Source organism: Manacus vitellinus, unplaced genomic scaffold, assembly GCF_001715985.3.
Source record: "Manacus vitellinus isolate BGI_N305 unplaced genomic scaffold, ASM171598v3 scaffold_21_pilon, whole genome shotgun sequence".
Classification (NCBI taxonomy): Eukaryota; Metazoa; Chordata; class Aves; order Passeriformes; family Pipridae; genus Manacus; species Manacus vitellinus.
This window is the reverse complement of record NW_021939546.1, coordinates 12834583-12849299: the sequence shown is the minus strand read 5'-3', so window position 1 is coordinate 12849299 and position 14717 is coordinate 12834583.

Below are 14717 nucleotides of genomic sequence, written 5' to 3'. Positions count from 1 at the left end.
TCCATCCTCAGCAAAGGGAACCCAGATACAGACAGTCTCCAACCAGGCCTCACCTGGAACACAGCAGGAGCCCACCACGGACATCCCCATGCATCTTCCACCCATTCCCATCACACTGACAGCCTACTCTGAACTGGCACTGGGGGAAATCCTCCAACTCATCATCACCCCACAACCCAGCAACAGGACATGACCTCCTTCCCCTAAGGAAACACACTGAACTGTGGGACCAGGTAAGGCAACACTCTAGATAAAACGACCACTTTCACTGCATTTGGAAACAGCAAAGCCATCAGAGTTCAAATTTAGAAATCAAGCCAATCAGACTACTGCCTATCTGTTTTCGCTCAAATTAGACTTCTTTCTTTAAAAAAAAAAAACCACAAACCTGTGACTGTACAGTGCCCCAGCACCCCCACTCCATCCCAAACTTAGCAGGCATTTTTCTACGTTACGAATTCCAAAGGCAGCTAATTAGTCAAGACTCAGCAAACTCAGGTTAAAAAAAGAAGCCGCTCCAACTCCATCAGGGAGGCAGATGGCATCGGCGTGTTTCAGACGCTGCAGGCTGCATCAGCACTTTCTCCAGCCGATGGTGTCTGAACAGGGAGGGCTGCAGACTGGAGGCAGCACAGCGGTCCCTCTGCCAATGGGCCACAAGCAGGTGACTCATTGCCGCGAAGAATTCTTCCCCGGCTCCCACCATGTAGCCTGGAAAGGCACCCAGTTGATTTATTAACTTGCTAGAAGTGTTCACCTGCCATGGCTTGACCCTCATGCAGCAGTCCCAGCCTCATACAGACACAAGCAGTATTTATTGGAGTGCCGAGAGCTGAGCATTTCACCCTGCCTTTTCCCAGATCTGCTTCCCTCCTCACTCACCGGGATGCAGGAAAAGATTGGGCAATCATCAATGGTGGGAAGAAGTGAAAATGTACCATGGGAAAACCTGTGGTTTTCCAAGGAGCAGTGAGACCCGAGCCTAAGCGGCTCAGCTGACTCTTCAGGATAATCCCTTATGCCAGCAGGAATCCAGTCAGGTAGGCACAATTTAATTAAAATGACGTCAGCTCACACTCAGGAGTCAGAGGTCCCTCTGGACACGGTGCCCTGTGGTTCAGATATTGAGCAGAGACTAGTAGAGGTCAAACTTGCTTGGACTCCATCCATCCATGTTCCTTGCTTTCCTTTCCTCTTGGTTTTAAGCAGGTCTTCACTTCAGACACCCTTTCAATGTGCTTTTCCTGACGCCCTGAGCTCTCACCAACATCATAAGCCATCAGACTACATCAGGAGCAGCTTATTCTATTTGCAACATCTCCTGTCCCTCTCAATCCTGTCCCACACCTTCAGGACCTTGAGGCACATCCCAGTTGAGAAGGAGCAGAGAGGGCATAGCAGCAGGGGATGTTTTACACCCACTGGGAATGCCAACAAAATCTCTCTTGAACCAGCCGTGGAAGAAAACACTACAAAGTGGAGATGGGACACTGCATCAGCCTCTGAGCCTAAGCAGGCCACAGACAACAGGAAACTTTGGTTTTTCAGATGGTCAGTTGAGCATTTGCAGGTTCTCCCGCTGCCTACAGGCACTGCTCTGAAAACCCAAACCATCTGCAGGTTCACTGCTGCCTTAGCTCAGTTACAGACTGGGGATTGCATGAAAACATCCATCAGGAGAAACCATGCCACATTCCCAAAGCATCTACCCAGAGCAATGAGGAACAGGAGATCAGTTTCAGCCAGAGCATGACCATGAAAGACCAAGTTCATCAGAACCACCATGGCCCAGATCCACGGCAGCAAATATCCTCCCTGCAGTACTCCAGTTCACTCCGCACTAGGGATGCAAAGAATGACAACACAGTGAATTCAGTGGGTAAGGATGGTCCCACTCACTTCACCAGGACGCAGGATGCATCTGCTGACATGTTCACAGCCCTGTGTGAGGTGAGGACACCCTGAGCTGTGGGCTAAGCTACCTGATGTGCTTCCCAGTGCAGGCACAGAGCGCGACTTCCAGCTGAGAGGGCAAGGGCACCTGTGCTCAGCACGTCTGACCGTCTGACCGGGTCCTGACTTCGCAGTGGACAAGATAAGGAGGGACCAGCTGCCCTGTGAGCAATATTAAAGCCTCTTCGAAACATCCGGCCGGTGCTCCCAGACTGATCGATCCACAGCAATCAATTTCTGCACACCAGCGGGATTTTGCAAGTGCCTACTGCTCTCCTGAATGGGGCCATTAGCACCTACAATCTCAAACTAATAGCCACTAATGAAGACACTTTACCTGTGCTAATAGCCAGGCAGATGATAAACAGTGATTTCACTATCAATGATTATCATGGGGTAAGCAAACCTTCATCTTGCCATGGCAGAGGAAAGAAGACATAGGGAGAGATGGTGCTGGGAAGTTGGCAGTTTAGAGGGATGGGGAAGTAACAGGCACCCAAAGAGACCAAGGAGAGGGGCCAGGAAAAAGGCATTTTTATTACATAAAAGTAAATTGGAGACATGGGAGCCTCCAAGACAAAAGGACTAACTGAGCACAATATATTGACCTAACCCAAGAAGAAATACATTTACCCTATCTTTTAATTTAAAAACCTGAATATTTCCACTGGCACTGGAGAAGCATGGTTCATCACATCCTCACGTGTCCACAAATTTGAACAACGGGAATTTCCCCCAGCTACACCAGCTGCCTCCCCAGTGGACACTCAGATACCTGGTAGAAGATGTGGGTTTACACTGAGGCTGCTTCCCTCTGGAGAACCACCAAGGATGGGCTCCTCTCCCCTCCCGAGGCCACGCACCTGGTAAGAGTTAACTTCATGGCTGGTTCCAGCTCCTGCTTTGTGGGTTTAATAAGCCCAGAGCTGTCGCAAGGGTGTTAAACTCCCACTCCTCCAGTTCAAAGGCAGCTTTGCAGAGCTGAGCAGTCTTAAAATGCACAGCTTTTCAGAAGTGTGACCTTTTCACAAGGTTTCCAATTCAGTAAAGATTTGTTTCCTCCCTCTTCGAGCACATAACTAATTGTAGCCATGAAACACCTCCTCCACCGGCAGCAGGCAGGCGGGCCAGGCTCCCCACCGGCCTCGAAATGTCATGACCGGTTCTTTGGTTACCACGATGGTGCTTCTGCAAAGGCTCAAGGGCAGGGAAAGTCACCACGCCATCGTCAGCCCTTGCACACTCGGGCTCGCACACACCAGCTCCATCCCACTGCTCTCCCCAGCACAGGGAGCAGCCAGCGCAGGTAGGGAGGGCAGCAGGATGATGGTCCTGGACCCACCACGTTCCCCTGTGCAACGTGGGGCCAGTGCTGCCCCTTGCACACAATCCCTGCCCACCCACCACAAGAATGGGAGCAGTCTCCCACTTTCAGAAAGCCGTCCAAATCCCTAATTGCCCCCCCCCCCAAATAAAGTCCACACGTCTCTTTCCTACGGATATCAACCTGAGAGATGTTCCCAGCTCTCCTCAGTGTCAGACTGAGGTCCTAGCCACAGGTTTCACTTCTTTCTTCATTCTTGCTTGCCCTGGGGCTTCTCCAGGCAAAAGAAGAGTAAGAGGAGCATTTTACGGCATTTGCACCAAGAAATCCTACAGCACACCAGAGGGGAGACAATGCACACCAGGCAGATACATCAGCCTTCGCCCTACGCCCACTGCCCAGTTCATGGGCTCCTGCTCTTGTCCCTCTCCACCAAGACATTTGCAGCTCCAGTGTTTTCCACATGGCAATCCGAGAACAAAAGCTACTGGTGGGCAAACAAAGCAAAGCTTCCTGTTGATAGGATGGACTGCATTGCCTCCCAAAGGGACTTCTCCATCCTAAACGCCTACAAACCCGCAAGCCCCCAGAGAGCCTTGGCATGAGGCACTGCTCCTGGCTCCATCTGCAATGCCACTCCTCTCGTTCCACTCTAAAGCAAGCAAAACCCCTGTGCACACCCTGCCTATCCTCTTCTTCCTCCTCTGCTCATGCCTGGAAACCTCTTCCTGTTCCCTCATGGAGAGGGAGTTCTTGGGAACAGCGGACAGTTTTCCCACATCTGGGAATAGCCTCCATGTGCTACCTCGCTATGCATGAGGCACAGAACCATCAAACTGCTCTGTCAGACAACTCCCTTTCATATGTCATTTATTTCTCTGCAAATTAGCTCAACATTTCATATTTTGCCCCTTTTTCCCTGTTTACAGTACAGGAATGGGGGATTGTGCTGTTGTCCCCTCCGAAGGCAGCAATCCAGCTCTCAAGGGCTCCCAAACCCAATGAAGACCACACTGCACACCCCCACCAAAACCAAAAGTGTCCCACAGCTTTGTTGCTGCTATGTTACAACCAAGGATCTCATTTCGAGTTGGAGATTCCCAGAGTGTCCAAGCCATCATCACATCAACACATCACCACATCAATAAACACATGATGTGGGTTTGTTTGGATGTGGTCTGTAGAGCCATCCACACAGTCCCTACAGCTCAGGAGATTTATCTTAAAATACCTGGGATTAGTAATCTAAGCAGGCAGGTCACACACTGCTTAGGGGGTAGTGCTGCAGAAACTGGCCTCAAGTCCAGGACTAGAGAAGTCCAATACCATCGAGCTGCTGAGAGTCACCAGCACAGACATGCCATATATTTCTGAGCCAACTGACCGGACTCACTGCTGGTCCCAAAGTTTACAAACTCCTAATCCAAGGCACTGTCAACAACACAGCTGATGTTTGGAAGGAACACGTTGTTTTTATGCTGATGAAGTTTCTCCGAATACAGGTCACAACATCACGCAGACCAAGTTCAGAGTTTGGGTTACGAGCTTCCCAGAAAAACTTCGGGCCAACTAAGGGGGAGCTTCAGCCTTACTCCGGACTCCATAAACCTGCCACCCGGCTCCAAAGCGAGCTGTGACTAACCTCCATTTCAATGTTTTCCCTATCCACTGCATTTTTACCACATGGGTTTGTTTGGATGTGTTTTGTTCACGACTTGCTCTTTGGAGCAACTCCAAATCTGCCTCCCTCTTAAGTTGTGCTACAATATAGTCATTCAAACTGATTGCAAACATCAGAAGCAAGGGCTGATTTCTTTATGCGCACTAATTCTAGACTAGGTCACCAAAGTATTTTCATAGTTATGTCAGCACTGTCTAGACAAACCATTAAAAACAGGATGCAATGATCATCAGAAATGCAACGTCAAGTTCTTGCCCAGAGATACTGTGGGAGCCACGGGGAGAGAAGAAAAAGCCAAACCTGTCCCATTCACATAGGCTGGCCAGACTTGGCTCAGCTGTCGCTTTCTGGTTTAAGTGAAACTCTACCAAAGCTCACCAGAAAAACATATATTTAACTGCAATTTAAAATAAATAGGCTGACATCAACAAGCCTGGAGAGCAGCAGGATCTTTTGAAGGGCTCTCAGTGCAGTCACAAACCCGTCCAAAACTGGCTCCTCTGCACTGCTGGATGCCCACGCCTCGCTACCAGCACCAGACCCTCGCTGGGAGACCAACCACCACATCAGCATCCTCACGGCACCAGGCAGGGCACCCTGTGGCACAAGTCCCACCACATACACCAGGATTTGGCCGTGGGCACTCACCCTCGCCAACCTCCACCAGGCTCCCATGCTCACCACCGAAACCACAGCCTCCACACCCACAGAGAGCTCCTCGCGAGCACCGTGCATCGGAACGGCAGCTTCCCGTTCCTCACCACTTCTTGGCAGGGAACTCTTCCAAACTCCAAGAACATGAGCTGTAATCTTGGCAGAAAGGGACGTGCGTATAAAAATCACCACTCTGTCAAAACAGAAAAATAATGCAGGAGCTGATCTGTGCACATTAATCCGCTGCAGTCATGAGGAGACAATTTCCCTGGAGAAAGTCATACATTAAAAGGAAAAAGGAAAAAAAAAAAAAGGGGGGGGAAGGAAAAAAGATTAATGTGACTTTGAAATATCACAAGCACCGTTTATCTTCCTCCTACCACCACAGGTTTCTTGTCTTTTTTTTTTCCTTTTTTTTTTTTTTTTAATACAAAGAGCCTTAAAATTCCCTGTGAATACAGCCCTTCTGCCTACGATGTGCAAACATAGGTGTATTACTGTATAGTAAAAATATAAATACAGTACCACCTGTTCCCCCAGTACACAATCTTAAAATTTTTTAATTAATTCAATTTAAAAAAACCACACCTGCTTTTCAGTGGCATAACCTTCTAATTACACTCAGAGTAGGTGCATGCTCCTCAGAGCTCCCATTTATGCTCACAATTTGGTCACACACGAAGTTCAGCCCTTGGTACTTCTGTGCCAGCATGGAAGCTGAAGGCAAAACATTGCTCCCCAATATCTATTGCACAGATACAGAGCTCAGGCTGTTTCATGGCCATGACCAAAAATTCAAGAACGCATTCCTTTTCTAGGGCAGGACTAAAGGATTTTTCCAGTTAAAAAAAAATAAAAATAAATAAGGTTCAATCTATGTAACACAAAGACGACAGACATGCTTAAACCCGAGGTGAATTGCGTGAACTCAGCCTCTGGCAATCCAAATGAGTGAGCAAATGAGCTCACCATACCGTTTAGATTCTCATTTTCCTTTTACACATATCCCATAGATCATAAATACACATTAATAACTGTAACAGTCAAAGTTTACATTCGGCTGTAACATTTAGGATCAATACTCTTCAAATGACCTTTAGTAGTAATGAGCTGCCATAACACTGTCTTGAAGACATTAAATTTTTATTAGAAATATTTTATTACAAAGGTTCAAACCTGTCTCCATGCACTTGTGCACCCATGCAAATATTCTCCTACTGTATTTTTCCTGGACAAAAATAAAAAGCAGGTCTTCTAAGGTTTTTGAAAAAATGTGCAGTGTGGAGGCTTTAAATATTTCACATTTTCAGATGTGGGGGTTTTCTTTCCTTGTTGTTTTTTAATCAGAACTCATGAGCCAGGGGTTGGAAAATCAACCACTTTTCAAAGTGATAAATAGGAATTGTTCCCACGTGGGTCGAACAGGACAAGACCAAGCTCCTGATTACCATAAGCCTTCAATTCAATGGGGGTGGAGGAGGTGGGAGAAGCTGATACTCCACCCTGTGGAGGGGTGACCCCTGAACAGACCTGGGTCTGGCCCTGCAGACCACTCCCAGCTCCCCAAGGAAGCCAGCCAGGGGCTCAACTCTGCTCCTGGTTCATGGGGGTCCCACTGGGGACCCACCACCAGAACAGATCCATCTCATACAGCTCCAGCCAAAAGAAAAGCAAAAAACTAAAGATGGGGGAAAACAACACCAAAATGGAAAATATCTAGTCAAGATGTAGCCTCTTCTTAATTAATTCTTTTCAATGACTAGTCAAGTTCAAAGTCAGATCCTGTCCACGTTTCACTGCCTATTTAAAAAAATTACAAATAATTCACAGGGTTGGGGGCTTGTAGCAATTTATTTCTTCAGCTGCAGGTCCTGGACTCAAACTAGAGAGAAATCTGATTTTAGCAGAACAATGGAACCAAGGGGATGGAGGTGAAGTCAAACAAAGGAGACAGAGGGAGGAAAAAGAAAAATATTTCTCTGCATTGTTATTAGATGCCACCTCTAAGATTTGCAAATTAAACACATTCAAGGCAGCACCGCATACTGCAGTTAATGTCTTTTGAAGAATCTGCCTTGGCTCAGCACATCACCAGGATGCTACAAGGAGCCCAGATCTGGCTGGGAGGGCAGCACGAGCATGTTCCCATATTTCATTGTAAATTCCTCAGGAGTCTTGACTCTTAAGAAATATTTCAATTTTGCCTCTCTTGTTCACACTGATCAAGAGCTTAGTCTCTAAAAAATCATTTTGTGATTTCCAAGCCGCTTTCTGAACAGCAGTGATCAAATTGGAGGGGGGCACCCCTGTAAGAGCACCAGAAAAAGGCAGAAAAGCTGACCGGTCAATATTTGCACTCCCTAACCCCGTGATTTTTAGGGAGATGCTCCGAAATGACAGCATATATCTTTCCGAGCCTACAGGGACGATGCTTCTTTCCAGTGGCAGCACCAGGAGAGCCAGCAGCAAGCCTGCAGCATGCACCCTGCTGGCAGCACTCTCCTCCCCTCTCTCAGCAGAAGGAAAACCACATCCCCCACACCTTCCCAAACCCCTTATCTGGGTCACGGCAGTGGCAGCCCCTCACCAACACCCCCCTTTCTCCCTCAGCTCTTGCCCTGGCTCATTAGGGTGGAGAAAGGCTCCAGAGCATCATCTCTGCGGGCCCGTGGAGGGCTGATCCGCGACGGGTAATTCCCACTGCTTAATGACCTGAGACCAGCCGAGGCGGAGGCAAATGGGAAAGGGAATCTTCTCATTTGTTACCCATCCCCACATCCCGATAAAAAGAATGATTACACTTTTAAGTTCGAACAATTCCCTGCAGTTGTAGCCATGTCATATCTAGATTGTCTAATTTACATGCATATTCATAATCCCTGTGTATTTAATTAAATTCTTCAATCCCTGGAGTGTCTTTCCTAAACAATAGTAATTTATCTTGCACAGATAAGGGTGCCCTCGATTTATTCCACTCTGTAGCTAACAGCATTTCCTTCTGATCAAGGCTAGGAAGCAAACTCAAACAGAGGGAATCTTTAAATATATTTAAATTGCAAGATTAGGCTGCTTCTCTTTCTTTCTCTCTCACCCTAAGTTACCCTTTTAAAGAATAAACACTTTCTCCTGAGCCCCAAGGAAAACCTTTCACCCAACCTCCTGATAACAGCTGCATGCTCCAAATGCAGAAACACTGCCCAAAACCCACAAGGCAACGAGATCTCACAGGCTCTGCATCAGGAGCTACCAAGCAGCATCACTCCCATCCAGAGTGGTCCATGGGACATCCTCTGGATGCACCTTCCAGCATAGGCTACAAGCTCCTCCACTGCAGCCCACATTAAAAAGTCACAACCAGGAGGCTGAAGAGCTCTTCTTCTTTCTAGCACATATCTCTACACTAGGGGCTATTCCTCAATGGATAACCTTGGGAGGTTATTCTAATCCCAGAGAGAGCCAGACATGCAGCAGACACCCCAAGATGAGGCAGCCCTTCAGAGAGACGCAGCTGCCTCCAGTCCTCTAACCCTGTTCAAATATTTGCATGGGGAATTCAACTTGTCCTACAATTAGAGAAGTGCTACAATATTTAGCAAAGTCAAACCGACAAGAAGATTGTGATGAGAAAGGAAAAGAACAGAGTCAGGTGCTACAGCACATTTTTTGATTACACATTGCTCACACTCTGTTAAATCCACAGCTCTTAATAGCTTTGCTCTCTCTCCCAAATCTCATCTTGCAGATCCAGGATGGCATCGAGGTGGGGTGGAGAAGGGCTGGTCTCTCCAAAAGCCCCACCAGTGCTGCATCACTGCTGCCTCCCAAAGCAGTGCCAGTGGTCCCTGCCGGGGAGGGCCATCCCTGTGCCCACACAGTAGGGATGCTCTGCCCTGAGGAGACTAAGGGATAATCCCAGTGCTGCAGGAGACGCAGGGCCAGGGCTGCTGTCACAAACCATCTCCTTCTGCATCTACATCACAGCCGAGGGCCAGGGCAGCCCTTTGGCTGGAGAGGCTGCTCACACCAGGAAGCATCCCTCTGCTCCAGCCCTGTTTCTTAATCTCCTCCCCAAGCATCTGCTGCTGACCACTGCCAGACACAGGGGAACCCAGCCGTTCTGTTCCCAACCCTCGAAGCCTTTAGAGATGCTGTTACTATTTATGAAAATAGGGTCAGGATCCTGCTGTCACAGCTCCTTCCTGAGCTGCAGCGTCACCCATGCTGTAGAGGCAGCTCTGGGAAAGCCCTCAGGAATGTGACCACTGGGACTAGATGATGGACAGGCTCTGAGTCCCAGCCACTTACCCAGCTCTGGAGTAAAACCAGCCTCCCGCCACCTGGCTGTCCCCGTGCCCACCTCCCTGGGCAGCCCCATCTTCTAGTTTCACACACACTGCAGCCACCGGGTCCTCCCGTGGGCCACCCCCGTGGCCACCAGAGCCCTCCTTTGCTACACCACCACTCCACCACCCACACAGCAGTGTCCAGCTGACACCACAGGCCTCACCTCTACAGTTGGGTGCTTCTCCCCTCATTCAACAACAGGAGGGCAATGGTCTCCTCCAGCACTGGAGCCAGACCTGGCACTGCCCTGAAGGGGCAGGGGCTCATGCTGGCTGCCCCACCAGCACTGGGCTCAGCACCCAGCAGAGCCCACAGGACAGCGAGGTGCTGTCCTCCACCCTCAACGCCGAGCCTGCCCTCCAATACATCCTGCCATTGCCAAATCCTCTTCCCCAGGAATTCATAACCGGATTCAGACATTCCCAGCCTGTTACTTATTTCAATGCTTTCAGCTCTCTGGAGTACAGGGACATCCTGTCTTAAACCTGCTGAGCCTCATGCCAAAAGGACATCTGCTTGGAAGGCAGTCCCTCTGGCTGACCTGGCCCTGGAGGGCTGCCTTCCCGTCTCAGCAAGATCCCAAACATACCCTTGCACCCACAAAGCAGAGCCAGTTCACAGCAGAGCCAGGAGCACAAAAAGCTGCTCGAGTAAACCACAGCTCCCATTCCCACTTCAGAAGCTTTGCAAGATTTTTAGACCTTGGAAACATTTTCTTCCTACGCAGAGCATTTTTAGGTTAATGGTTCATCAAACCTCACAGTCCAGGAAACCTCGGTGTGGTTGACCATTGTGTGGGTGTGGGGACGGGTGGGGAAAAAACCCTTTTGGGCACCAGGCCTTCCCACAGCACTTGCACCACAGGCTCTGGGCTGAGCTAGGAGCCACCAGAAACAAGCCAAAAATCAGGCAGGCAGGCAAGGGAAAACTTCACCACTCCCTTGTGCCTCCTTCAGATACAGGGAATGCATCATTCATGGAAAGCATCAATCTCCCATTCAGGATGTTCTCCAAAATGTAGCGGCCCTACGTGAGGAGCAGCCGTGCCTGCCTGGCTGCAAAGCCCCTCTGCAAATCCCCAGAGAGGTGCTGGGTGGCACCAGCAGTGCTGGGTGACAACACTGTTGGCTGAAGGGACACTCAATGTCTGAACTCTCCACTCACCCAGGAGCAGGTCTCCACCATAACACATTAATTCCCTGCACTGACTTCATTTGGCTCTGTCCTTTTTGCCTAAGCCTCCTTATTTTACACACATTACTCAAGTGCAAAAAAAGAATGAAGCATGAGTGTTTTTAGGACAAGCCTTCAGTACCCAAAAGCTTATCTTCCTTGAAAAACCAGTGCTTTCAAGCAGAAGCCCCAAATTTGGACAATCCTCATTAAGTCATTCTTCCACATCCCTCTTTTCTACAGTGAAAGCTGAGAAGCTGAGCCATGACCAGGAACAACTAATAATTCATACTTATCCTGTCCAGTTTTTCTAAGTTTTCATGATTTTTCAGAGCCTAAGTCACAGCAAATTTTTACCACAACACAGACTGAAAAGTACCAGAGCAAAATTCCCCTCTGCCCCCTTTCCCAGTAAGTACAGCACCACATGTAAAACATTTCAAGTTCCCCATGGGGAAGGCAGCCCAACGTGAGCCACCAGCAAATAACCTCCAGCTTAAGCAAAGCACAAGGCATGGGAACCTTTCAAACCACGTCACTGTGCTGAATTTCAGAGATAATGGAGGTTTGCTCTGTATAAGGACTGTGGTTCAAAGTGGACAGTGATGCACCTGAAGATACTCTTTCCATGCACCCACAGTAATGTGGTTGGGAGGTGACCAGAAACAATCCTTTCCCAAATAAACAGAAACTTCCAAACTGGGAAGCAAATATCTGCTCCCAGTACACCTCACCTGCACATGGGAACAACGTGACCTTGCCAATCCCCTCCTCGTCCACCCCAACCCTGACGCAGCAGAGAGCAAGGATGTGTGCTGCTCTCCAGCAGCTGTTTGGTGAGATGGTTTGTCCTGGCACCACAGAGGGCTGTGGGCAGGTTTTAGCAACAAAGTGCTGCGTCCCAGCTCTGAAACCAGCAACCATTGCCTGAACGTATTCCTCAAACTCAAAAAACCTGGCTGCTATCAACCTCACTTGAGGGGGGTTAGACAAAGAACACGGACTTTGTGTAGCGGAACGGAGTCCCTGAAGTTAAAGCAGACTCAGTCAAACCCAAGAAAAGTAAGAGATGAAGAGAGCTCTAAGAAGGGGAGGCAACGTACATTTCCATGTCATCTAGGAGGTTCTGGAAGGGAACAACAGGGCTAAGCTCCACTCTACACCATTTCAGAGGGTACAGCTTAAAAGTACTCCAAGCCCCACTGCTTGTTCTTAGTCATCCTCACAAGCACATGCTTTGTGCCTGTTGTTGGTGAGCAATATTTTCCACAGTGGGCAGCAAAAGAGCAGAATCAGGACATCAGAAACCACACAAGTTCACTATCATGCCTTGCCACACATTGGTTGCAATTCCTCTCCATCAAAACATGCAGGAGCTTTTAAGGTCCAACCTCACCATAAGCCAAAGCGGTAGAAGAACACTCCATCATCCCACTCATCACCTTTCTGAAAAGGTATCTGCCTAAAACAGGCACTCCTTCCTTACTCATTTTCCAGTCTCCAGAAGTCATCTCCTAACACAACAGGAGGCCTAGCAAGGTCAAACAACACAGCAGGAGCCACCACAGGAGGAGGTGGCTGGGGACAACACAGGCTCTGGAGCCCTCTGAGTGCACTAAAAGCATCTGTCAGCGATGCCAGTCAATCTCAGAAACAGACAACCTGCTGAGACCCTCAGTTTCTCAGTCCAAGTCTTCAGAGAGTTCAGCTGACCTCAACAACTTCCCAACACACCATGACAACATTTCCAAGTGGAATTTACAGCCTGATTTTTCAACTCTCAGGCCAGATACCCCTTGTTTGAGCAAGTACATCAAATATGGCAAGTCCACAGCTTATAGATCAAATAAGGTAGAGCTAAAAGAGGGGACACTCCAGAGGAAGAAGATCTTTCCCACAGGAAAAAAGAAACAACTTTTGCCTCAAAATGTAACAGACGCAGGGGACAAATTAAAAAGGGAAACCATAAAATGCTTGCCCAGCTCCTTTTTTTAATCCTTACATCTGCTGCTTTACAGTAAAGTTTCATCTACTGTGTATAATTAGATATATGTTCCATGATTTTATTCTATACAGATTTCTTTGAGAGTTATCTGTACAGTTTTTAACCCCAAAGAAGTTTTAATGGACCAAGAGCTGCAGTTAGAGCATTGCCTCACTCTAAGTTCTCAGAGGTGTTGCAATGTCAACAGGTCAAAGTTTCAGCCCATGGTCTGCAGACTCGTGCAAGGAAGACAGAAAGAACATACCAGTTTACTGTTGCTTGTCTTCAGCTCCAGGAACATTTAAAGGCTACACACCATCCCCTGACTACTCTGCAGATCCCACAGTCAGGACCATCCTACACCACAGTGAGCTCAGGGCAAAGCCCAGTGGGCTTCCCAGAACGGCCCCATGCTCATCCTGGCCCAGCTCCTCCTGCAAAACACAAGCCAGCCTTTTTGCTGTTTGCTAAGAGAAGATGAAGCTTGGTTGGGTTTTCTTGATCAATGGAAGTGTTATTTCCTCAGACATGGGAAACAAGACAGAGAGATAGATGGCCACCAATTCCAGTTTCAAAACTCCAGCAGGCCAAACAGATAGTAGTATTGACCTTAAGAAGCTCCAAGAGCAGCAGGTCCAGGACACGAACATGACCAGACAGCCAAGAGAAAGCTGACACAAGCGGGAGAAAGGGAACGGAAGACCAGGCAAAGGGGATGCTCTCAACTTGCAATCCCTGCCCCATATTAATCATTTTGGCATAAACGAAATCTCAAACTCATTTAAGGTCACGGTACATCTCCTGGAACCCTAGAATTCACCCATATGATGCCATCACACTTGATAATTAAGCACTTAAAACGTGCACAAGGAGGGAATGAAACTGTCTCCACTTAGGAGGGAAGGACCAACAACCCCACGCTTTACTAGGGCAGGGAAAAGAGCATCGCGAACGCAAAGCACCCAAACCTACATCCCATTCCCCTTAGGACCCACACAGCAGGCACTCCTGGGAGAAGCTGATCTGCCAGTGTCTCCCCCAACCATGAGGAAAATCAAGGCGATAAGCAACACTAGACGTCCACCAGCCCAGCTAAGAGGATGAAGCATTTCTCTGGAAACAATCGGGTTCTCTAATAACAGGGCTGCAGCGGCGGCGTGAAAGGGAGGGAGGAGGAGCAGGCGGGGAGAAAGGGACTAGCTGGATATTTATCCCATCCTCATCTTTGTGTTATCAGTACCCCGGTATCAGCATTGTTCAAAATGGCTGCTTAGATGGTTGCCAGCAGCAACAACAGAATCGGTCCATCTGCTGGCATTCTCCTTAATCTATCTCAAACACTCGTCTTCTTTTTAAATGCACGCAGGGGAAAGAAGGGGGGGAAAAAAAAGTCTGCCTTGTACAAAGAAACAGAATCCTCCTATAACAGAGCCTTTTAACTAGATTTTATGCCACCCCTGTTTCCAGGACACACAGACAAAAGTTAATTTTCCGATAAAAGAACCAGTGTAAGGTGCTTTTTTGTTATGAGATCAGAAAGCAAATGGAATTTGAATTGTCTGCAGTGGCATGTATCTGACAAAGATTAATTTAAACAGATATTG